Consider the following 26,392-nt stretch of genomic DNA (forward strand, 5'->3'; position numbering starts at 1 on the left):
ATAATACTTGCTATTTTCTAGAAAGTGTCAGCCAACTTTTTTAAGAGAAGATATATTATTACATTGCAGTTACACGTGGAAATTAGTTATATATAATCTTTCTGTGAGAAAGGCTATTTAGATAAATAGTCTACTTAGGTTTACTTTATAATAATGATAGTACTGTCTTATATTTACTTCATTGTATATCATTTTACAAGTACATTACCACACATCCTTTTGTTTAATTGTATATAATAATATCATAATGCTTTGGGTCACAAACTATGAGCTTGTTTGATATGTGGACAAAAAAAAGGTGATCTCTCTAGGAATTTGTCCTTTTATTTCTTTCTGGTGACTTTTAACACCTCCAGGTATTTTGGTTAACTACTTTTGCCAACAAACAAGGATAACATCAAACTGATATCGTATTATCTTTAAGTTATTTTTATTGTACATCTTTCTGTTGTAGAAAATATAATCAGAGGTAAAATATGATCTTGATAAGATTTATAAATACAGTATTTAATAACTGAAAAGGATTTGCTTTGTTACCTTAACTATTTATTCATTTTAAAAGGAGAAACTTAAAGGAATAGAAAACATTTTTCTAACTTTAATATGCATCACATAAACCTGATATTGTAGATTACCCATTAAAAACTTTCCATATAATTCTTTCATTATTAAAGGATAAATTGGTCCAATTTTACCATGCTGGTTTGATTGCTATTGGAATATTTCTTTATTACCATATAACTGCAGGATTCCTAGATCATAATCATTTTCATCCTCAAGATGGAAATATATATTTGCATGGTTTACACTATTTATGATTTATATCTTAAAGTAGCTTTCATACAATTTTCATACAAAATTTTTAAAACAATTGAATAGCCTATAATTTTAATTAAAATGGGATATTTAAGTATTATAAATACATAAAACATTCACATAATGCAAATGATGCCCCCAGTTACTAAGGGATGTCACTGAGAAACTTAGATTTGAGAGGTAGGGCAGACTTGCTGAGGAAAAGTCATTTTGGTGTTACTATGACTGATTAAAGGAGCATGGTAACAAATTCCTGATGGCAGGTCCAAACTGAATAAAGCAAAAGATAGCTTTGGAAGAGAGCCAGGGAAGTGTTTATCTGGACACTAAATAGTAACCTTTATTGATATTTTTTTTAAATGATTAAGAATAATAAACTTCATTAGAAAACGTCCTACTCAACAATCTGATCTCACCCCAAAGCTAATTGCTATTTATTTTTTTGTGTTTTTTTCCCCCAGGAAAATATTTAATATAGATACCATGATTTTATGCCAATGTTTTAATTATTCAGAATCTTAACATTGATGATCTTTTTTTCTATTTTTAATATAACATGGTTTCATTGTTTCATATTCATCCATATAGTTCTACCTTTTCTTTATAATGGCTACAGAATATTCCATTATATGGCTTTCTATAATTTAAATCGATCTTCTATTTATGGATACTTTGGTTGTTTCCATTTTTATTATTTGGGTTTTTTTTCTTTTTTAAACAGTGCTTGAGTTGGATCTGAGTTAATGTGCATTTTGATTTATGGTTAATGTGTTAGTTTTCTATTGCTGCACAACAAATGATCATAACGTGGCAGCTTTAAACAATATCCATTTATTACCTCACAGTTGTGTAGGTTAGAAGTCCAGGCAGGCTTTACTGGGGTTCTCTGCTTAAGGTCTCACAAAGCCAAAAATCAGTACATCAAGCTGAGTTCTTGGCTGGAGGCACTGGGGAAAAATCCATTTCCAAACTCCTTCCGGTTGGTGGCAAAGTCTCATTTCTTGCAGTTGAGAAATGGCCTAAGGTTCCGTTTCTTTTCTTGCTGTGAGCCAAGGGCACCTCCCAGCTTCTTAAGGTTTCCTACATTCCTTGCTCTTCAGACCCAGTGTGTCACATCTTTCAAGTGCTTTGAATTTCCCTAACTTCTCCTTCTGTTTTTCATTTTGTTCTGTTTTGTTTTTCAAAAAAGCTGGGAGAATACCCTCCACTTTTTTGAAAGGTCTTGTGATTAGATCAGGCTCACCTGGCTAATCTGCCTATCTTTAGGGCAACTGTGCAATATGACAAAACATAATTATGGGATTGATATCTAATCATGTTCACGTGTTCCAGGGATTAGGGTGGGACATTACTGGGAGGCCATCTTCAAATTCTGCCTACCACAGTGGACTTTGCTAAATTTTCTTGGAGGTTAGTTGCAGTGTGGGATCTGAAACTACATTGAACTTTTCGTACTCTGTTACATTAGTTCCACTGGTCAATCTTATAAGATGAATGCATGATTTTTGTATCATCATGCTTTGTCATTTCTCATTTGGAAAATATCAAGTGACCAGGTTATATAGATCTTCCAAACAGTGAAGTAATTCATTATACAGTATCAAAAGACCACATTCATTAATGTCATCACTAATCTCACTGGAAAAGTAACAGGAAGTATCAATTTCTTTATAGCAAATGTGTTTTCCAAAATTTTAACTTTCATTGCAATGCTTGGATTTTTTTCCCTGGTAACAAAAACTGTCAGTTTTTTGCCTTGAAGTGTTGGACTGACTTAATTCAATTTTGAGAGAATGTCAAAAATCTAATATTTAATAATCATAATTTGTCAATCTTTTTGAAAACAGATTTATTGATATGTAATTGACATATACTTTATATATGTACACTTTATTGTATTGACATATGTATACATTTGTGAAACCATCAGCACAATCAAAGTAATGAACACATCTATCACCCCCAGATTTTCCCCATGCCTCTTCGTAGTCCCTTCCTCCTCCCCCTCTCAACCCCTGTCCCAGTCAACCACTAATCTGCTTTCTGTCACTATATATTAGTTTGTGTTTCTTAGAATTTTATATAAATGGAATCATATAGTCTGTACTACTCTTTTCTTTTTTGGGTCTAGTTTGTTTCATTCAGCATAATTTTGAGATCCATCCATGTTGTAATGTTTATCGGAAGTTCATTCTTTTTTATTGCTGAGTAGAATAGCATCATATGAATATATCACCGTTGTTATCAACGGTTGATAGACTTTTGGGTTGTTTCCTATTTAGGGCTACTGCCAAGTAAGCTGTTGTGAACATCCATGTATAAGTCTTTGTATGGGCATGTGCTTTCATTTCTCTAAGGAAAATACTTAGGAGTGGAATAAATGAAGTAGATAGAATGTACATGTTTAAATTTTTAAGGAATTGCCAAATAGATTTTAAAGTGATTATACTAGTTGGCATTCCCAACTGTAGTTTCTCTACATCTTCATCAACATTTGGTGTGGTCAGTCTTTAGATATTATAATTTTATGCAGAAGTGTCTTATTGTGGTTTTCGTTGTCTTTCCCAACTGACTAATGATGTGAGCATCTTGTCATGTGCTGATTTACCGTTCATATATCTTCTTTGAAGTGTCTATTTAAATAATGTGCCCAATTTTTTAATTGGGTTGTTTTCTTATAATAAAGTCTCGGTTCTTTATATATTCTGGATACAAGTCCTTTATCAGATGTATCATTTTTAAACATTTTCTCTCAGTTGACTTGTCTTTTCATTCTTTTTATAGTGTCTTTTGAAGAGCAGAAGTTTTTAATTTCAAACTTTAAATTATGTTTTTCTTTTATAGGTCATGTTTTTGATGGTATATCTAAGAAATCTTTGTTGAATCCCAGGTCACAAAGGTTTTCTCCTATGTTTACTTCTACAATTTTTATAGTTTTAGAATTTAGAATTTATAGTTCATTCTATGGTCCATTTCATATGGTAGTGAGGAATGGTTTGAAGTTCATATTTTTGGCATATAGATATTCAGTTGTTCCAGCACCAATGACTCTCCTTTGTCTCCTTTTTTTTACCTTCATTTTTTAAAATATATTTATGTGTAGTTTTATTTTTGGACTCTAATTTCTGTCGATCTTTTTGTTTGTCATAATGCCAATACTACACTGCCTTGACCACTGAAGTTTTATAGTAAGCCTTGTATCAGGTAATGTTAGTTGTCTAATTTTGTTCTTTTTTAGAAATGTTTTGGCTGTTAGAAGTCCTTTGCATTTCTCTAGCAATTTTATTATTAGTTTTTCAGTTTCTATATAAAGGTTTGCTAATATTTAGATTCGGATTACACTGACTCTATAGATCAGTTTGGGGTGAATAGACTTCTTAATAATATTGAGTCTTCTGACCCCTCTACGTGACATATCTTTCTAGTAAGATAGGTCTTCTTTAATATCCCTCAGCAAGGTTCTGTAGAGTTTAGTGTACAGGACTTTCCATCTTTTGTCAAACTTATCTCTGAGTATTTGATCTTTTGTGATGCTATTGTAAGGGATTTTTTTAAAGAAATATGTTCACTATGGAAGTCACAGAAGATGTGAATAACACTGTCAGTCAACTTGACCTACTGACCTTTATAGGACACTCTACACAACATCACCAGGACATACATTCTTTTCAAGTACACAGAGAATATTTACCAGGATAGATCATATCCTGGGCCATAAAACAAATCTCAATAAATTTATAAGAATTTAAGTTCTATGAACACAACAGAAATAAAACAGAACTCAAGGATAGAACAATATTTGAAAAATCTCTAAATATTTGGAAAGTAAACAATGCATAGCTGAGTAACCAATGGGTCAGAGTGGAACTTAGAAAGTATTTTGAGCTAAATGGAAAGAAAAAAAACACAACATCTCCGTATTTATATGATGCCTATTAAGCAGTACTTAGGGAAATAAATATAGCACTAAATGCCTATATTAGAAAAGATGAAAGGACTCAAAATTTTGACCTCAATTTTCACCTTAAAAAGGAGTGCAAATTAACCCAAAATATATAGAAGAAAGGAAAAAAATATAGAAGAAATCAATGGGATCCTTTGAGATTAATAAAATTGATAAAACCTCTACATAGACTCTTCAGAAAAAAGAAGGCACAAATTACCAATATCAAGAATGAGAGAGGTGACATCATTATAGAATCTACAGATATTAAAAAAGATATTCCTAATATTTCCTTAACTTTATATAAAGAAATTCAACAACTTAGATGAAATGGACAAATTTTCTGAAAGACAAAAACTACCAAAGCTCATTCAGCCTTCATAACCCCATATCTTTTATAGAATTGGTCATTAAGAAACCATCCTTCAAAGAAAACTCCAAACCTGTATGGCTTCACTGGTGAATTATACCAAAGTTTTAAGAAGAAATACACCAACTCTACACAAATTCTTAGAAAATTGAAAAGGAGAGACTACTTCTCAACTCATTGAGATCATCACGACCTGATTCTGAAACTAGACAAAAATATTACAGCAAAAGAAAACTACAGACTATATGTCATTATTACATATATAAATTCTGAGCACAATTTTAATGAAGCAAATGCAGCAGTAGGTAAAAATACATCATGATCGGGGCTTCCCTGGTGGCGCAGTGGTTGAGAATCTGCCTGCCAATGCAGGGGACACGGGTTCGAGCCCTGGTCTGGGAAGATCCCACATGCCGCGGCGCAACTAGGCCCGTGAGCCACAATTACTGAGCCTGCGCGTCTGGAGCCTGTGCTCCCCAACAAGAGAGGCCGCGATAGTGAGAGGCCCGCGCACCGCGATGAAGAGTGGCCCCCACTTGCCGCAACTGGAGAAAGCCCTCGCACAGAAACGAAGACCCAACACAGCCATAAATAAATAAATAAATAAATAATTAATTAAAAAAAAATACATCATGATCAAGTGGAATTTATCCTAGGACTACCAGCTGATTTAACTTTCAAATATCAATGTAATTCATATTAATAAAATTTAAAACTACATAATCATTTCAATAAATGAAGAAAAATTATTTGGCAGAATCCAACATTAATTCCTGTTAAGAATTCTCTGAAAATGAGGAATAGAAGAGAATGTCCTCACCATGAGTGGCTCCTAAGAAAGAGATGCTCCTAAGATGACATCATATTTAATGGCAAATGACTGAATACTTTGCTCATTTATATCAGAAATAAGACAAATATGCCTACATTTACCACTTAAACACTATACTAGATGTTCTAGCTTCTAGGACAAAACAGCAAAAAATAAAGCAAGAAAAAGTAAATAAAAATCACCTTTTAATATGTTTAAGGTATTTTTCACCTTTGCCACAATATTTCTTTGCCAGTGTTTGAAATCAAAATGCTAGCTAGTATACTAATATAAAAGACATTATAGCATTCTATGGTAAAACAACTATAGCACTTAAAAATAAATGATTGGTTTTTTTCTTTTAAACATTTTTAAAGTAATTTAAGATAACACATAGTCTTTAGTGATTTTTTCTCTTCAGACACAGCTTCAAAATCTCTAGTATTGAACCACTTATAATCTAACATTCTAATGTTATGAAACCTGGGCCAAAATAGCAAGTTCAAAAACAATGAGCTCATAATTTTGACATTTTCAAGTTAAGGCCTGATAAGAAACTCTTCCTATTCTCTCAATTTATTGTTGTTTAAGCCTTATGCATCTTTTCCTTTCTCATCAGTGAACACGTTTACATACCAGAATATAAAGATAAATGAGGCAAACACCATAAGGTTCCTTGTAAAAAATATATATATATTTCCACAATAAGATGAAAAGCTGATAAATACATGGTTATCAAAAGCATAGCAGAGGTTTATCCCAGGTTTGCAAGCCAGTTTCAACATTTGAGAATTTGCTAATGTAATCCATCACATCAGTAGGCTAAAAGAAAAAGGTGATCATATCAATAGATGCAGACAAAGCATTTAACAAAATCCAACACCCCTTCATGACAAAATTTTAAAAACTCAGAAAACTTGAGGAACTTGCTCAGTTTGTTTTTTAAAAAAATCTATAAAAACCCTACAGCTAACATTATAGTTAATGGTGAGAGACTTGAAGCTTTCCCACTAAGATCAAAAACCAAGGCACAGATGCCCCTCTGACCATTCCTTTTCAACATCTTACTCAAAGTCCTAGCTAACATAATAAGGCAAAAGGAACAAAAGTTGTACTGATTGGGAAGGAAGAAATAAAACTCTTTGTTTGTAGAAGACAGTTTGGCAGTTTCTTATAAAAGTAAGCATACTTTTACCGTGCAATCCAACAATCACATTCTTTAGTATTTACCCAAAGGAGTTCAAAACTTACATCCACACAAAACCTGCACAAGGATGTTTATAGTAGCTTCATTCATAATGCCAAAACTTGGAAGCAACCAAGATGCTCTGCACTAGGTGAGTGGATAAACAAACTATGGTACATCCAAACAATGGAATATTATTCAGCACTCGAAAGAAATAAAATATTAAGCCATGAAAATTCATAGAGGGAACTTAAATATATATTGCTAAGTAAAGGAAGCCAATCTGAAAAGGCTACATACTTTATGATTTCAACTCTGGCATTTTGGAAAAAGGAGAACCACGGAGACAGTTAAAAAAAAAAATTTCAGTGGCTGCCAAGGGTTATGGAAGAGGGAGGTATGAATAGGTAGAGCACAGAGGATTTTTATAGGATATTTAAGCTACCATGTATGACATAATAGTAGATACATGTCATTTTACATTTTTTCAAACACATAGAACGTACAATACCAAGAATGAAACTTTATGTAAACTATGGACTTTGGGTGATAATGATGTGTCAATATAGGTTCATCAGTTGTAACAAATATAACAAATTCTAGCAAGGGATTTGATAATACAGGAAGCTCTCTAGTAAGGAGCAGGGATTATATGGGAAATCTCTGTATCTTCCTCTCAATTTTTTTTGTGAATCGAAAACTGCTCTCAAAAGTCTTAAATTTTTTTTTAACATAAATGAAATAGACTTGGCTGTCTTTGAGTAAGTGTAAGCTCTGTCTCCCTCACTCCTCCATTTAGATCCTCCTTCCCTCCCATTCTTTTTTTTTTTTTTTTTTGACTGCATTGGGTCTTCGTTGCTGCGCGCGGGCTTTCTCTATTTGTGGCGAGTGGGGGCTACTCTTCGTTGTGGTGCGCGGGCTTCTCCTTGCGGTGGCTTCTCTTGTTGCGGAGCACGGGCTCTAGGCGCGCAGGCTTCAGTAGTTGTGGCTCGCGGGCTATAGAGCGCAGGCTCAGTAGCTGTGGCGCACGGGCTTAGTTGCCCCGCGGCATGTGGGATCTTCCCGGACCAGGACTCGAACCCGTATCCCCTGCATTGGCAGGAGGATTGTTAACCACTGCGCCACCAGGGAAGCCCCCTTCCCTCCCATTCTAGCATTCAGTGTCATATGTGCACGGTTATTGGAAGCCTACAGAGGGTAGTGGTGAAGATCATGGGCTCTAATAAGTGTTGATGAGGATGTGGAAAACTGGAACCTTCATACATTGCTCATGGATCGTAAAATGATACAGCCACTTTGGAAAAGTGTCACAGTTTCTCAAAAAGTTATACATAAATTTTCCATATAAACTAACAGTTCTGATCCTAGGTATCCACCTAAGAGAACTGAAATGTGTGTCCACACAAAGACTGCAGTTGTTCATATAAACATTATTTATAATAGCCAAAAAGTAGAAAGAATCCAAATGTCCATCAGCTGCTGAATGAATGAACAATATAGTATATCCATACAATAGTAATATTACTGTTAAATGATAGAGTCATGAGCTAATAATATATGCTACAGTATAGATGAACCCAAGTCCGATACAAAATGAAATGCCCAGAAAAGGTATCTATAGATAAAGAAGGAAGATTCGTGATTTCCTGGGGCTAGGGGTTTAGATGGGGATTGACTCTATACAGGCGAGAGAGATCTTTATGGAGTGATGAAAATGTTCTAAACTGTATTGTGGTGACAGTTGTCCATCTCTCTCTGTAAATTTGTCAAAAGTCACTGAATTGTACATTAAGATGTACAGCTCTTAAAAAAAAAAAAAAAAAAAAGACCAAGAGCCAGGCATTTTGGCCAGAAGCTTGTAAGTTCTATAATCTTGCTCAATCTACTTAACCCTTCTGTTCCCTCCCTTAGTTTTCTTACCCGTGAAGTAAGAATAATATACTTGCTGTAAGAGCTAACGTACTGTGATTTTGTATGTGTATGCCAAACACACATAGACACTTTACATATGTATATGTATATATAATTTATATTTATATATATAATCTTAGAATGTTTAACCATAATGACCACTCTGTGTATTCTCATCATGTCATAATTTTTATTGTTATTATTTTATAATTGACCAACAGAAGAAAATGACTATTTAAAATGACTCCTATAATCCAGGCAGAACTTTAACCCAACCTCTGAACTTGCCCCTGCCCCTGACTCTAATCCTAACCCTAGATTTCTTTAGCCAAGTGATGTGACAGCAAATTGGGAAGCATAAAGTTTGGTTTAGCTCTTCCCTTTCCACCACCATTTGTAACTGTTTAGTTTGTATGTTTTAGTATTTACCCTTCATGGGTCTTTCTTTACTTGTATCTAAAACTAAAGTGGCTGGATTAAAATGGCTTCTAAGTTTTAGCTCTAACCTATAATTTTTTAGTTAGGAAAATTTTTCTTAAATGTGAAACCTCTCATAACAAACTATTAGATTACTTCAAAACAGCATCTTTCTGTCCTTTCCTCATTTTACAAAAGGCATGATGGGGAAATAACCAGCTACTTTTCATTCTTAATAAAGTAGCATAATAATAAACAATATTTTACATTTACATAATATTTTACAGTTCTCAAAGGACTTTAATTAACATTTTGTCATTTGCTCTACCAGGCGGTATTGTTATCTCCATTTACAAATAAGCTAAATGAGGTTCAGAGAGCTTAGAGTGACTTGTCAACATCAGTTAAATACCAAGTGGGAAAACTGTGCTCTTTCTATTTTCTATTATGTCATTCAAGTTATAAGTGGGTCAAAATATATAATCCTTTTATGAATTGAAAATATAAATGAAAATTCAAGCAAAATGCCTATGCAAGTACCCTGTGGGCAGATACATGCATCCCCATTCCATAATCTCTCAACCTTCTGCACAGATAAGTAAATAGCTTATTACGGTAAACAGGAAGATTTTTGTTTGAGTTACTTTTTTCTCTACTGGGAATCAAGCTGTGGAGAGAAGATTTAGAGAACTGGTAGGTTAAAAGCAAGATTTAATAACTGCTTGGTGTCTTATATGCAAGCCATTTCAGAAATGTATTATGCAGAGATTTAAAATGCTCCTGTTCTCGTCAGATAACTGAGCCCTTTGAAAACATAAATCTGAAATACATTTTAACTAGAGTAATGTTTGAGGAGATTATAAGCATTTGAGGATTCAAGTTTAGAGTGACTACTCCAAGATGATCCTTTCTTCATTTGGATCATTTCTTGAATTACAAATACTTTATTTATTGCTTGCTTATAGGTTGCTGGATAAACAAAATCAAACAAAGGCAATTGTAAATGGTGCTAGGAAGTACTGAAAACAAAGACAAACTCTAAATGCTAAAAGATGACCCCATTTTATTTTGCAAACAAGTTGTTTTTTGCTTAGAGATTGAAATGAAGGAAATGATGAGAGGACTTTTTTTTCAAATGACAAGCCATGATTTAAAGGAGTATTTATGGTCCAGGCAGCTGTCATTTATTTTCACATATGTGGTTAAATTAGGGCTGACGTAAGATACCCTGATGAATAAGAAACCAAGCACCTTAACCTCCAAGTACAACAATGTGAGGTACAGATCCTGGGTAGAGGTAATTAATTTTAGCAAGACAAACATCAGTCTCTAGTCTTATACTAGATATTGCTAACTGCCCCTTCTTTTGGACCTGGATGTTATCTTTGAGTTCAGAACATCTTGGAACTAATTGACTGTTATATAATATGGTACATTCCTCAGCTCTCACAGGTGCACGCTCTTTGGCAATCCTCAAACTTATCTTAATTTTAAAATGACTTATGGCTTTGGAGTTTTTAGAATTACTGAAGAATTTTTACCAGGTTTTAGACATCATCAAAATATCTCACCTCTATAACAAGTTTGAAAAAATATTGAGCTCGTGTAGTTTATATTGTCTAGAGATTTTAGCTTAGAAATTTGGACATTATTATTTATATAGTTCTCATAAATGCCTTTCAATAGAATCTTTCCATTGTCAGAATTTTTTCTTTTAATTATTCACTTCATTTGTAATTTCTAGGGGAAGTTCACTAAGTTTAGCCAGAAGGTTAAATTGTTTTAAAAAATAAATGTTTTTCCTTCCCAATTCATAATGAACTTTTATATTTTTATGTGATTCTAACAGAATCAATTTGTTACATGACATCACAGCTATAGAAGGTTATTATGGGAGTCACTGGAAATGACAGTTTCTGTTCCTTTGTTAACAAAGTCCCAGTATTTTGGCTCTGGATCCTTGCCTGGCATTTGTTTCTTTCACTCATTATAAATATAGAAAGGGTAAATTGTGCCAACAAAAGATTAAGGAACATGGCTCCTGGCACTCAGTAAAAGAGCCCTTGAAGTCTGAACTGGCACATGACCTTATACAGATTTAACCCATCTCCCATCATACAATCCATTACCAGTTATGTAACAATATGACTTCACAGCAGTAAATTTTGAGTTCAAGGTAAAGGACAAATAATTCTCAAATTAATATTTTGTGCTAAAGATTATAAGATATGTCAACTCAGTGGCTGAGTTTTTTTATGCTGCTGATAATTACTAAAGAAGAACCTAATTTTGTGGGCTTTATTACTTTGTTGTTTGGAGATGTCGACAGAATACTCTTTTAAAACAAAGTTTGTATGAGTCTAAATGAGTAATTATAAATTAGTGCATTGTAAATTTCTATTTGGAAGAATGGGTAACTTTTCTATGCTAACTGACATTATAACATCTAAACTTAGATATTGGTCTTTATAATTCAAGCATATTACATTAATGAAAAGCAAAATAAATGTGCTTAGTTGACTTTTTAATACTTGCAAAACAACATTTTAAAAAGATAGCATCTTTAAGTTGATATTTCTTTCTCGGCCAAATGATATGTTGGGTTACCCTAATGTTTCATTTGCTGCCTAATATCCCAAAGCAAACGCAGATGGAATAGTTTAAACTGGCCATTTCTCCAGACAATAAAAGCACTAATATCTTTTGAAATCAGTTACTTTATTTAATTTATGCACGACTTAAATTGATAACCTGGTGGTATTCCACACATGTGGTATTAGCATTTTTCTATTGTTGTTTTGGGTAGACCATACCCTTCTTTCCCAGAGGTTGAGCTAAACACTAAAAACATTAACCCAAAAGAAAGCTATGAGAAATGAAATCTAAAATATAGCAACTATTACTGTATCCCCTCTTTGACTTGAATGGTTATAAATAAGTGCTTAGGGATTTTCTTTTCTATCAGCGAGCAAAGGTTGGTGTGTTATAACAAATACTAACTTTTCATGGTACATTTGAGCCATTGGTGCACTGTGTATATCTGAGCAATATTACCCATATGTTTTTCATGTTCTGAGCATCTGATGGCTCTTATACCTTAAGTACCTCCTGCAAGGAGGCAGATAGCTTGGTGAGAAGGAGAAAGCATATTCTGAACCATATTTTCACTCTTAGATCCTGTTTTGAAAATGTCTTTCTGATAATTGAAGTTTCTTAATGAATTAAAGGAAAATGTAAGCGTTATGAACATATATGCATCCTTCCTCATGGATAAAATACTGATTAGTTTTACTTTTGTTATTTTTTTTTTTGTTACTGTACATGGAAAAGTCTTAAAATTTGCAGAGAAAGTTTAAAGTAATATAAATGATAAGAAAATTTGCTTCATTGTTAAAAGCCTACTTATATTTGATGCAAATGTTAGAAGTATGAACAGGGCTAGTAAAACTGTGATGAATTCAGCTGAAATAAAAATTTTTACATATAATGTGTTTTTAAAAATAAATAAATAGGTTTTCCCCAATAGTATACCCAATGTATATGACTCTGAAAGAGCCTATTTAGTATGAGATTTTCATATTATCAGAATTGTAAGGAGAACAGTTATTAAAACAATGGGGAACACAAAATATTTCCAAGATTAAAAGACAACTGAAAATCGGTTGAATCAAAGTTCTTAAACAATGCTTATTTTATTTATGATGAAAGTTGAAAAGTGAATATGTTGGGAGGTTTTTTATTTGCATTGCAGTACCATAAATATTCAAACTATTTTACGTAGAAGCCGAACAAACGCCTCTTGTCAGCATTAGCCAAAGATATTGGCTCTCTCTTCTTTTGTTTATCCCTTTCTAGTTTTAAGTTATTTATATCCCTATCTAGTTGTAAGTTACCTTGTCTATTCAGAAATGATAGGCAAACTCTGGACTCTTCTTAAATTTGTGGAAGAAACTAAAAAACCTTATCCATTAATATTTGAGAAGGTATGTCACTCTACCCAGATACACCAATATTCTTTAAGTAGAATTGTACTTAAAAACTATTTAAGGCTAGATATTCTGTTAGATTATTCAGTCATTTGGTCACCAAACGGTTACTGAATGCCTCCCTTATATGCCACATACTGGGGATTCAACAGTGAAGAAAACAGACCAAAAGACCCCACAAAAAGAAAAACTTCCTACTCTCGTGAACCCTATGTTCTGGTAGGGAAAGAAATAGGTAAGTAAAACATATAGGACATTGAGTGGCGTGAAAAGATAAAGCATAGAGGGAAGAGGATAGCAACTATTGGTATGGGCAGAGGTTGGAGTCTTAGAGAGAGTGGCCAGGGAAGGCCTCAATATGGGTAGAACGTTGAGTAAAATGCCTGGTGGAAGTGAGGAAATCTGTGTAGACACTGGAGGATGGACATTCGAGGCTTCATGGAGCTGCAGAAAGAGTGGTGTGGATGAAGGAAGAGTAAGGGGAGAGTAGTAGGAGATGAGGTTAGAGAGGGGATGGGGTTCAAGCCATGCAAAGCCTCGTAGATCATAGTAATGAGTTATTTCATTTTAAGGAGTCACCCTGCAGTGATTACCTTAAACTGGGCATGCTATGTTCTTGCTGTTCTTAACCAGCTTTCAGGGTAACTAATGTAAAGAAAGCTTCATCTTTATGAGCAATTCCTTGGAAAATACTGAATATCTTTTAGGCCCTTGAGGCCTAAGAGTCTGTGTTATGTTGTCTCCAATGGACAGGAATGTGTACATTTTTGCCTTTTTTCCCCCATTTCCTTCATAAATTTGAATACATTTTTAAGGATGAAATCAGTCTTCTACTTGCTAAATGCTCATTTTATGACCAGCCAAATTAATTACTTATGAAAATCTATTATGCATTTTTTCTTTTCTCATTTCTTCACGAGTCTTCTGGTCATATTTAATATCTCTCTTCTCATTTAGGTACTCTCTTTTTTCTTTTTCTAGATTTTCAGATGCTATATACATTAAACATCTTCACAGATTCATCTTGAGTGATTGCACTTTATGTTAAGTGTTGCATACCCTTTTGTCATTGAAAATGTGAAAATAATATTAGAAACTCTCATTATAATAAGGTTTTGTGTGTATGGAACTTTCCTGCTCTTCGTTTGCCTTCATCTGTCCTTCTCTGTAAAACTGAAGTCGATTGTCATTGGTACCTATTTATGGGCATGAATTTCAGTTCCAGTAAGAATATTATTCAATACCTGACACAGCTGTGCCTCAGATCGAGAGCTTAATAAATACACATAGAAAATGTAACCTTTGCTAGAAAAGAAAAATTTGCCTAAATTCTTCTGTGTCAAACTTGAGAAAACAATATCACACTTGACAATACCTGGATTCAAAATGAAAGGCTTTGTATAACAAACTGCAAGAGATTTAAAAAGTGACTTTATATAGCATCTTTAATAATTTTGTATCTTAAAAGATTACATGTATTCCATATTTTCTGTTTTTTTAAGACATTGTTTTGTTTTCTTTTGTTTTTTCCTTCTCTTACATGTTAGTCTTTTACCTGTTAGTCTGTGGATTAGTATTGAGAACATTTTTCAAGATCTTTGATAAGACTTCCAAGTGAATTTGTCTTCTAAAATATTATTTGCTACCAGCAAGTGGTTGAATTTCTATATTTCCTATCATGGCTACTAAAATTAAGAAAGAAACCCTTTCTTTGTTTAACATCATTTGTTGAATAGGATAAAAGAATTAGATACTTATCTTTTTGCAGTTTTTTACATCTTTAAAAGTGCTTTTTAAGAATAAAGGATAGGTAATCATATATTAAAAATGTATAAGTATTGTATAATTGTTATTACTTTTAAGAGTCATAGTTATATTCTTCAATTCTCTTTAAAGTGGAATTTCTAAGCTAATGAGGCTGTAGTTTGAAGGAGCTTTATTATTCTGTCAAAAATATTCTAAACCAGTCGATTTTGATAAAAAATAAACACAAAAAATAACTTTTTTAGACACATATATCACCCTGTGTTTAAGTGATTTTTTTTTTAACATCTTTATTGGTAAAGTGATTTTGAAACTTAGAAATACACCCCTTTTTCTTTAAGACTTTCCATTCTTTATAAACCTATTGTTGTGAGATTTGGATTAATTACTTTATTTGATAAATACTTAGCATTAACTGTGTTCCATACACCATATACATTGGTGAAAAATATAACTATGATCTCTTCCCTCATGAAATTCAATGTAGTGGGAGAGACGTATATTTAAACAGTAATCGCAAATAAATTTATTATTGCAAATTTTGCTATTAAGAGTTTTGCTCAGAGAGATAGTCACAGGTAGCACCTAATTTGTTTTAGAGGTCTTAGGAAACATCTCTAGAAGGTGGCATTTGTGTTAAGACCTGAAAGATAAAAATAATCTACCTTTGCTAAGTGTTGGGGAAAGGGTAGGAACAGCCTTTGTGTTTGAGGAACAGGAAGAAGGGTAGAGTGACTGAGGCATGTGCGCCTGGGAGAAACACGTAAGTAAGGTTGGAAAGGTAGGAGGGATGGAATGATGAAGGGCCTTACAGTTCAGGATGACCAATTTGTTATTTCCAATGCAATTATCTTTTAGGCAGTGACTTTTTTTAAAATTAATTAATTTATTTCTGGTTGTGTTGGGTCTTCGTTGTGCTGTGCGCGGGCTTTCTCTAGTTGTGGTGAGCAGGGACTGCTCTTCGTTGCCGTGTGCGGGCTTCTCATTGCGGTGGCTTCTCTTGTTGCGGAGCATGGGCTCTAGGCGCGCGGGCTTCACTAGTTGTGGCGCACGAGCTTAGTTGCTCTGCAGCATATGGGATCTTCCCAGACCAGGGATTGAACCCGTGTCCCTTGCATTGGCAGGCGGATTCTTAACCACTGCCCGACCAGGGAAGTCCGGCAGTGGCTTTTTTTTAAGTGTTACTTTCAAAGAGTACAATAGGAAACACAATGAAAAGCCATTTTTCTGTCCCCGACTCCCCATTCCCTTTGGAATTCTTTTTAGAGGCAGCTGCCCTTACTAGTTTTTTTGAGGAGGGATTTTGTTGTTTGTTTTTGTGTGTTTAATTTTACTTTTATCCTTCTAGAGTTTTTCTATGCACATGGAAATATATATGCATATACATCTTTTTATTTTTAACACGAACAATAGCTTACCATACATACTGCTCTGATCTTTGTATTTTTTTTACTTGACAAAATACCCTAGTCTTTTTACATCAGTATATATAGATTTATTTTGTCAATAGTTGCATGGTATTTGCTTACACAGTGCTTGATAATTGTTTTTCTAGTCATCTGATACCATAAAGAGTGTTTCAGTGGACTTTTTTGTACATCTGTTCTCACATGGAGATACATTTTAGGTTAAATTCTACTGTCATGAATATCTAAATAGATATGTTATAGGAAAGATTCATAGATATTCTCCAAACTTTAGACCACTGGATCAACAGTTCAGGCAGCATTAAATCTGAACTCAAGAGATTTCTCTAGAAAATACGTGACTCCCTGTGGAACCTGTGCTTCCTCATAGTATTTTGTATAAAAGCAGGTACATGTGAGAGATGAGTTTATAGATGGCAAGCAAACCCCATACCCTAGTTACGGCCGTAATTGAGATTTAAGTTTTTAGGAGTAAGAGTATCAGAAAATGTTTTTCTTATCTCTATATAATGTTCCTTTTGTCCACATTTATTTCATCCGAGTGTGCTTGATTATGGAGTCAGAATTTCTTTTAAGAAACAGGGAAGTGGGAGGTTGGGGTTAGCAGATGCAGGCTTTTATATATGCAACAGATAAGTGCCTACTGTATAGCACAGAGAACTGTGTTCAGTATCCTGTGATAAACCATAATGGAAAGAATTTTTAAAAAAAGAATGTATATATATGTATAACTGAATCACCTTGCTGTACAGCAGTAACTAACACAACATTGTAAATCAACTATACTTCAATTAAAAAAAAAAAAAAAAGGAAAAGAAACCGGGAAAAATACTCACCTCCAAAGTATTTGAGGCTTCTCACTGATCACTTGTGATGTTCTGTTGTTATTCACTTTAACACTTACAATAAAAGAAATGCTCAGTGGGATTCAGAGTTCACTATGACTCTCATTTGGGAGTTGCTATACTGTAGAGTGACTTGCCTGTGTAAACATGACCGCTTTGGCTTTGGAGCCAAATATGGGTTTAAGTTCCTACTCTACTACATCTAGTTGTGTGACTTGGGGCAAGTTACTGAATCTTTCTAAGGCTTAACATCTTTCCTAATAAAATGAGGGATGAGAATAATAATGTTCCGAGAGTTACATGAAGTAATATATATAAAGAATGTGGCACAGTTCTTAACACATTCTGAGTTTTTAATAAATATTAGCTCCTACTAAAGTAATCTGAGCTGAGGAGTATCATTAAGTATAGATTGGATTTTCAGTTCAATGAACTATCAGATTCCTATCGTGCCCAGATACTTCAGAGTAAACAATATCCAGCCTTTGAAAACTGTCAGTATTTTCAAAGCACAGGTAGTTACCCATTTTGTCCTAGATTGTTTAGTCAAAATGTTAATTAAATAATTAAAAATTAATCCAAGACACTCATTTCTTTCTCTTCCTACTAGAGCATTACCAAATAATTGAATATTAATTTAGCAGAAAAGAAGGCTATTAATGTATAGGTCAGTAAGTTCTTCTTGATTTTTAAAATACAAAACCTTTAGATTTTAGGAAAATATACAAAAAGAATTTCAGAAAGCAGCTTGCAGTAGACCAAACATTTTATCTAAAGTCAACCGTAAACAAAGAAGGAACTATGATTCTGAGATAAAATACAAAACATATTTGTAATAGGAAAGAGTTTGAAATGCAGTCCAAGCAAAATCACAGTTGACAGGTTCAGAAATTCATAACAAGAGATGGACAAATCAAGGTTAGAAGACTAGTGGATAGTAAGTAAGTGGTTTGGAAGACAAGTAATCTTTGGAGAGCTCAAAACCTGTCAGAGGTGGATAGGAATGAGCAGAATACCAATTTCTAAAATGTGTTGGATGTACAGAAAACCAGGGTATGTAAGACAAGGTTGGATGACAAAATAAGTTGGCTGAACTGTCTTCATGCCCTGAGTGTACTGAAGATAGATTTATGAAGAGTTTAATTTTAATAGTTGAGGTGGGAAATGATTAAGCTATGAAGAGTAGTGTTGAGTCCAAGTTAGTAGAGGTTCTGGCAGTATTCCAGGGAGAAATGACAAGGTTTTTGCCAAAAAAGAAAGATGATGTTGATGTCAATGATCTTTCAAAGTGTTCTTGTATTTCCAAGGCAGTGTTTCGGTATGCTCCGTATCCATCTCATAAAGATGAGCCGTATGGGTTTTTCTATTTGAATAATAGCTAAGTTGTTAAGGAAATAAAAAATTTTTATTGTGATGAATTAAATATTTGACCTATTTTACTTCATTTTTTTTAGGGAGCTAAAATTTTCATTGTAGAATGGACATTGAAGTTGTTTTATATAATCCATAGGTGGGTATAAACTTAAACTATTGAATAATTCCAAGAACATGCTTCCAAAACTTTTTACAGTAGTTGATCATAAATAAACCTTGGGGTTTATGTGCTTACCTGTTGAGTGTAAGTTGGGATCACTGACAAACTGTTTTTCAGGTGTAGTATGTTACAGATTAAATGAAGTGAAATGTGTGTAAATCTTAATTTACTGTGCTAAGTATTCCCTAATATTAACATAGAACTTCATTTAAAAAACACGTGATGATTCCCAAAGTATAAGCAAAGACAAAATTAATGAATTGATGACTTGCTCGTAGTATTCTATATGTATAAAATGATATATCTTATATATCAAATTGAATTTTTATCTGAACCAGGTATTGCTAATTTAATGAAAATCAGTTTTTAGGCATCCAAATTCTGCGTATATGATTAGTTTTCTGATGTTTCCTGTGTCTCCTCTGTACGCTCCCCTTCCTAAATCATTGAGTCTGCCTCTCGGCTCTCATTACTCATCACCTCTCATTTCCCTTTCCTTGGTCTTGCTCCCCCCACCTCCCCTTTTTATTGAGAAATAACTGACATACAATCGCTTTGTAAGTTTAAGGCCTACAGCATTATGGTTTGATTTACCTATATTGTGAAGTGATTACCACAGTAGGTTCAGCGAACATCCACCCTCTCGTATAGATATAATAAAAAGAAAAGAAAGAAAAATCGTCTTCCTTGTGATGAGAACCTAGGATTAACTCTCTTAACAACTTTGCTCTATATCATGCAGCAGTGTTAGCTATAGTCATCATGTTGTATGTTACATCCTTGGTACTAATTTGTCTTATAACTTGAAGTTTGTATCTTTTGACCTCCTTCAAATTCCCCTTCTCCATACCTCCCACCTCTGTTAACCTCAAATCTGATCTCTTTTTCTATGAGCTCTTTGTTTGTTCTTTCAGATTCCACATATAAGTGAGAACATACACTTTTTATCTTGCTTTGTCTGACTTATTTCAGTTAGCATAGTACCTTCACGGTCCATCCATGTCGTTAGGTTGTTGCAAATGGTAGGATTTCCTTATTTTTAAATGGCTGAATAATATTCCATTATGTGTATACACACACACACACACACACACACACACACACACACACATATATACACCACAACTTTATGCTTTATTCATTCATCCATTCATGGACACTTAAGTTGTTTCCATGTCTTGACTATTGTAAATAATGCTGCTGTGAACATGGAGGTGCAGATATCTTTTCAAGTTATTGCTCGTTTCCTTTGTATATATTTTCAGAAGGGGAATTGCTGGATCATCAGGTAGTTCTGTTTTTGATTTTTATAGGATTCTCCATGCTGTCTTCCATAGTGGTTATACCAGTTTACAATCCCTCTCACAGTGTATAGGGTTCCCTTCCCTTTTCTCCACATCCATGCCAGCATTTGTTACCTCTTGTCTTTCTGATGATAGCCATTCTAACAGGCGTAAGATAATATCTTATTGTGGTTGTGATTTACATTTCCCTAATGACTTGTGATGTTGAGCATCTCTTCACGTACCTATTGGCCTTTTGTGTATCCTCTTTGGAGAAATGTCTATTCAGGTGTTTTGAAAATTTCTTAATTGGGTTATTTGGTTTTTTGCTATTGAGTTGTATGAGTTCTTTTTTTTAAATTTATTTATTTTATTTATTTTATTTTTGGCTGCGTTGGGTCTTCGTTGCTGCACGCAGGCTTTCTCTAGTTGTGGCGAGCGGGGGCTACTCTTCGTTGTGGTGCACAGGCTTCTCATTGCGGTGGCTTCTCTTGTTGCAGAGCACAGGCTCTAGGCATGCGGGCTTCAGTAGTTGTGGCACGTGGGCTCCATAGTTGTGGCTCATGGGCTCTAGAGCACAGGCTCAGTAGTTGTGGTGCATGGGCTTAGTTGCTCTGCGGCGCGTGGGATTTTCCCAGACCAGGGCTCGAACCCATGTCCCCTGCATTGGCAGGTGGATTCTTAACCACTGTGCCACCAGGGAAGCCCCGAGTCGTATGAGTTCTTTGTATATTTTGGGTATTAACTCCTTATCAGATACATGGTTTGTGAGTATTTTTTCACATTCTGTAGGGTTTTCTTTTTCGCTTCGTTGATGGTTTCTTTTGCTCTGCAGAAGGTTTTTCATGTAATGTAGTCCCACTTGTTTATATTTTATCTTGTTCATTGTGCTTTAGGTATCATATCCAAAAAATCATTACCAAGACCCACAGCAAGGAGCTTCTATTCCTATGTTTTCACCTAAGGAGTGTCATGTTTAGGTCTTAAATTTAAGTTTTTATCCATTTTGAGTTAATTTTTATGAGTGGTGTAAGACAGGGGTCTGTTTTTATTCTTTGACATGTGAATATCCAGTTTCCAGCACAATTTATTGAAGAGACTGTCTTTTCCCCATTAAATATTCTTGGCTCCCTTGTCAAATATTAGTTGACTATATATGCTTGGGTTAATTTCTGGGCTCTTTATTCTATTTCATTGATCTGTTTGTCTGTTTCTATGCCAATACCATGCTGTTCTGATGAGTATAGCTTGAAATCAGTAAGTGTGGTACCTCCTGCTTTGTTCTTCCTTCTCAGGATTGCTTTGGCTATTTGGGGTCTTTTGTTGTTACATATAAATTTTAGGAGTTTTTTTTTCCACTTTTATAAAAAATGCCATTGGAATCTTGATCGGCATTGCACTAAATCTACAGATGGCTTTGGGGAGTATGGATATTTGAACACTATTCTTCCAGTCCATGAACACAGGATATTTTTCCATTTATTTGTGTCTTCTTTGATTTCTTTCTTCAGCGTCTTGCAGTTTTCAGTGTAGGGATCTTTCACCTCCTTGGTTAAGTTTATTCCTAAGTATTTCATTGTTTTTGATGCTATTGTAAGTGAGATAATTTTATTTATTTTTCAGATAAGTCATTCATGTATAGAAACACTACTGATTTTTGTATGTTAATTTTGTATACTGCAGCTTTACTGAATTCATTGGTTAGAGCTAACAGTTCTTTGGTTGAGTCTAGGATTTTCTGTACATAAAATCATGTCATCTGGGCTTCCCTGGTGGCACAGTGGTTAAGAATCCACTTGCCAATGCAGGGGACACGGGTTCCAGCCGTAGTCCAGGAAGATCCCACATGCCGCGGAGCAACTAAGCCCGTGTGCCACAACTACTGAGCCTGCGCTCTAGAGTCCACAAGCCACAACTACTGAGCCCACGTGCCGCAACTACTGAGCCCACGTGCTGCAACTACTGAAGCCCACGTGCCTAGAGCCCATACTCCACAACAAGAGAAGCCACCGCAATGAGAAGCCCATGCACTGCAACAAAGAGTAGCCCCTGCTAGCCATAACTAGAGAAAAGCCCGCGTGCAGCAACAAAGACCCAATGCAGCCAAAAATAAAGTAAATAAATTTAAAAAAAAATCATGTCATCTGCAAATAAAGACAATTTTGCTTCTTCCTTTCCAATTCTTTTATTTCTTTTATTTCTTTTTCTTGCCTGATTGTTCTGGCAAGGACTTCTAGTACTATGTTGAATAGGAGTGGTGAGAATGAGTACCCATGTCTTGTTCCTGATCTTAGAGGAAAAGCTTTCAACCTTAAATCATTAAGTATAACATACATACTTATATGTGGGCTTATCATATATGGCCTTTATTATGTTATGTTCCTTCTACACCTTATTGTTAACAGTTTTTATTAAGAATGGATGTTGAATTTTGTCAAATAGCTTTTCTATGTCTATTGAGATGATTATATGATTTTTTTCTTTCATTCTATTAATGTGATATAGCACATTGGTTTTACATATGTTGAACCATTCTTTCATCCCAGGTATAAATTCTACTTGATCATAGTTAATGATCCTTCACCTCTCTTAAATGTGTCTGCCTTTTATTCACTGTCCTTAATGTCAGCTACCTTGTCTGACTTTTATCCATTGTCTTTAATATGAATTTAATACATTATTAAAAGCAAGAATGAAACCACATAGTGCCAGATTTTAACAATAGTACTGAAGTTTAAAAACTTGAGACATTTTGGGTCAAAAATGTTTCTGAATCAATCTATGAGAGAGTCAGGTATCAGAGAGGGTTATTCCAAGAGAAATTGCATTTAAAACACAGGATCAATTGTAATGAAGTTTGTTTAGATTTTCACACCATTTTGATTTCCCCTTACTGTATAAATTAACTGCTAAATCCAGTCTAGTATGGCCATTTAAACAGAAATCCTTAAAAAAAATCTTAAGGTAAGGTAAGATAATCTCTTATTGTATCAAGAATTACGGCATTCAGAATAATTTTTAAAAATTATATACATCTCTTATTAATGGAAATTACTTTCAAAAAAAAAGCAGGCTGTGGAATTTAATTTTTCAACAATAGTCTCCCTATTTACTACCCACATAAAAAGATAATATCAATTTGTTATGGATCATTTGCATTGCAAGGCCTTTTGGAAACTCTCTGTCCTTAAGCCTAATAGAAGCAGACCACTTACTCTGGGCCACCCATCAGGGCAATACTCCTGGTTTCCTGGGCCCATTTTCTGGACAGGTCAAGGGCCCATCCTTCCCCTTCCATCTAGTTTTACTACCTTGTCATTAACTTACTTATTTGACTTTCTTTCCTCCGTGACCAGTAACCAGTCTGCATATCATTTGGCTAACAACAGCCAAACAGAAATAAAGGAATAATGGCAAAAAAATGTATATCACACAACAAATATTATTATTGTTTTTCTTTAACTTTTTCAAATTTGATGAGAGGACTTTATTTTATAAAGGACTTTAAACATATTATTGGGTTAGTTTTTCATAATTATAAATAAATCTGATTTGTTTTACCCTATATAATATTGAAGTATTACTATAGTTTTCATTTTAAAGAAGAGGAAATTGTGACTCAAAGATTATTTAGTGTAAGCGTGTAAATCAAGAGTTTCTGAAATAAACTAGCAATCACCAGTATCCCCAGAGGGTTTTAAAAGTTCAAGGCTGGGGCCACAGATTAGCTGGGAGTGGTCCACCAGCTGTGAGAAGAACACCTAGAGTATAAGAATAATAAAGGAACAAAATTGAAGACATATACTACTAGTGACATCCCTCTTTACTTCATATTATACAGCAATTAAGGATTCAAGAATATGTCCATGGAATCTATAACGTGTTGCAGGAGTGGTGATCTTGAAAATAATGCTTATGGAGAAGCTGGTAGTATATTAGTTCATTACTAACCAGAACTTTTTTTTACTCCTTATTGTCAAGAAGGTGATTAAAATCTGCATGACTAACTTAATGGTGCATTATTTATATATAACCGTCTCTGGGTAATTTCTCTACATCTTTCTTAAAATGAGTAGTCACTGTCTGACTTCCAGTTTCTTCTTTTTTCTCAGGCAGCTTGGATAGGTCTGCAGAATCAGGCCAGGTCACACTAATGTCCCTTCCTATTGGGCTTCCCTCAAGAAAGATGTATGTGTTTACTGACTTCTCTCCTTTCCCATCATCCAAGCAATGAGATTAAGAAGGTGATGCACTGCTTTAGAGTAGACAACTGTTGTAAAGACTAGGTATATACTCAGTAAATATTTACTAAGTCACTCTTACATGATGAACATAGTTACTCACTAGGAATATAAAATACCATAAGTCTTTGCCCTATAGGAGTTGGTCTGTAGTTTACATCTAGAAAATTTTGCCGCCAGCAGATTTACATAGAATGTCCACGTTATGTCTCATATTCGAATACTGTCAAAATTGGTTCCTTGTAACATCAAAGTCCATGAGAGAAGATAACTATAAGCCACATTTTAAAATACAGTTGCCAGGTGAATATTTTTGCCATAATTATTACCTGTTCTCTAGGATGAAAGGAAGAGAACAAAGTGAAACTGTATTCAGTTTATTTCTTGTTCCCATATATTTATAGACTCTGTGATGTCTTAAATCTTTTTGCAACCATACCCACCAAGCTGAATACCAGATTGAGTGAATGATGGGTGGCTTTTAAAGATAAATTTGTATAAAATATCCTTTTCTGTTTTTTCCAGTAGTAGTGGAAGAAGACTAAATACATTTTGACTAGAATCTGTTTTATCTTACTTGAATAGTATAGACCTATTTAAAATCAATTGAAGAAGATGCTGTGGTTATGGAAGCATCCTAACCACTGCTGCTACACCAGGGGAGAAGGGAAGAGAGAAGAAATAGTCCATAACAGTGAAGGAAAACTTCTCTGGGGGTGATACATATATATAACACTTTCTTCTGTGTAGGAAAGTGGAGAGAGATTGGGAACTTGTTGAAGGCTTTTTTGACATATGGTGACTCCAGATTAGTGCTCTAAAGTATGGGATGAAAAGTATTCTTTCATCATAAGTCTTGAATGTCTTACGGTGTGGTATTACACCATATTTGCTGAGTGAATGAATTGCAAAACGCAGTAAGAGTAATTCAGGTTTTTTTCTCATTTTTTCCTGGCATTAATAAGAGGTGTCCTCATTTTGTACAGCTGTAAGTCAGATAAACAGCGTCCTGGTTATAGAAGGAAGACTTATCCATATAGATACTAGAACCCGTAGGCAAAATTCTGGCTTGAGTGTACTGTAGCCAGGCAAGAAAACGATACCCGGAAAAGGTTATAGTTACCCCAGAGAAATCTATTCAAGGCAGAAGGTGTCCTGTCAGATTAGATCCTGCAGATTTTTAGGGCACCCTTTCCCCTGTGTGCATTGCCCTGTAGTGTGCTGTCAGATACGACAGCTGAGCCACTGGCAACTCTATAGCTCCCTTTGTCCTCCTGACCCCACTGCTGGACTAAATGCCAACATGTGCTCTTGAAGCCCTTTCTGGCAATGTGGGAATTAACTTAAAGGAGCTCATTTCCTTTTGTCATTCTATCCACATTGTTTGGATCATGCTCTTACTATGGTGTACGTTTATGGTTATGAGTTTGGTAGTTTAATAAAACTGGTGTCTTTTTTTGAGAAATAACAATTATTTTTTGTTCCCAGGTGTAATGATAAATTATAACCAAAATGAAAAAGAAAATCCCAGTTACACTTGGCATTTTTCTCTCCGCTTGCTCATTGAGCTTGTATTCATGTCATAAAATGAAAATAATATCCAATAAGAAATGACCAACAATAACTTGAAGAGAATGCCCATGTAATTTAAATCTTTTGTTGGTCTCTCTGTGACATTTAACCTATCACTTTAATGAAAAAGTTTTAATTGCCTATTTGAACTTCGTGTTGAACGAAGTGACTTACCTACTGGGCTGTGCCTTCTGGAAGTTTATGATAAAATACTTGGAATACTCCATGTGAGTGGTTGTGAAAAGGTCACATAGATAATAACTTAACAAAAAATCTATATAAACAG

The 26,392-nt window shown here is 34.4% G+C and overlaps 1 protein-coding gene across 8 annotated transcripts in view; it reads left to right on the forward strand.

The window, feature by feature from the left end:
- FER (FER tyrosine kinase) overlaps positions 1-26,392 on the forward strand; it is a 462,076-nt gene that overhangs the window by 316,009 nt on the left and 119,675 nt on the right. The window lies entirely within an intron of this gene.

Source organism: Eschrichtius robustus, chromosome 2 (assembly GCF_028021215.1).
Source record: "Eschrichtius robustus isolate mEscRob2 chromosome 2, mEscRob2.pri, whole genome shotgun sequence".
Classification (NCBI taxonomy): Eukaryota; Metazoa; Chordata; class Mammalia; order Artiodactyla; family Eschrichtiidae; genus Eschrichtius; species Eschrichtius robustus.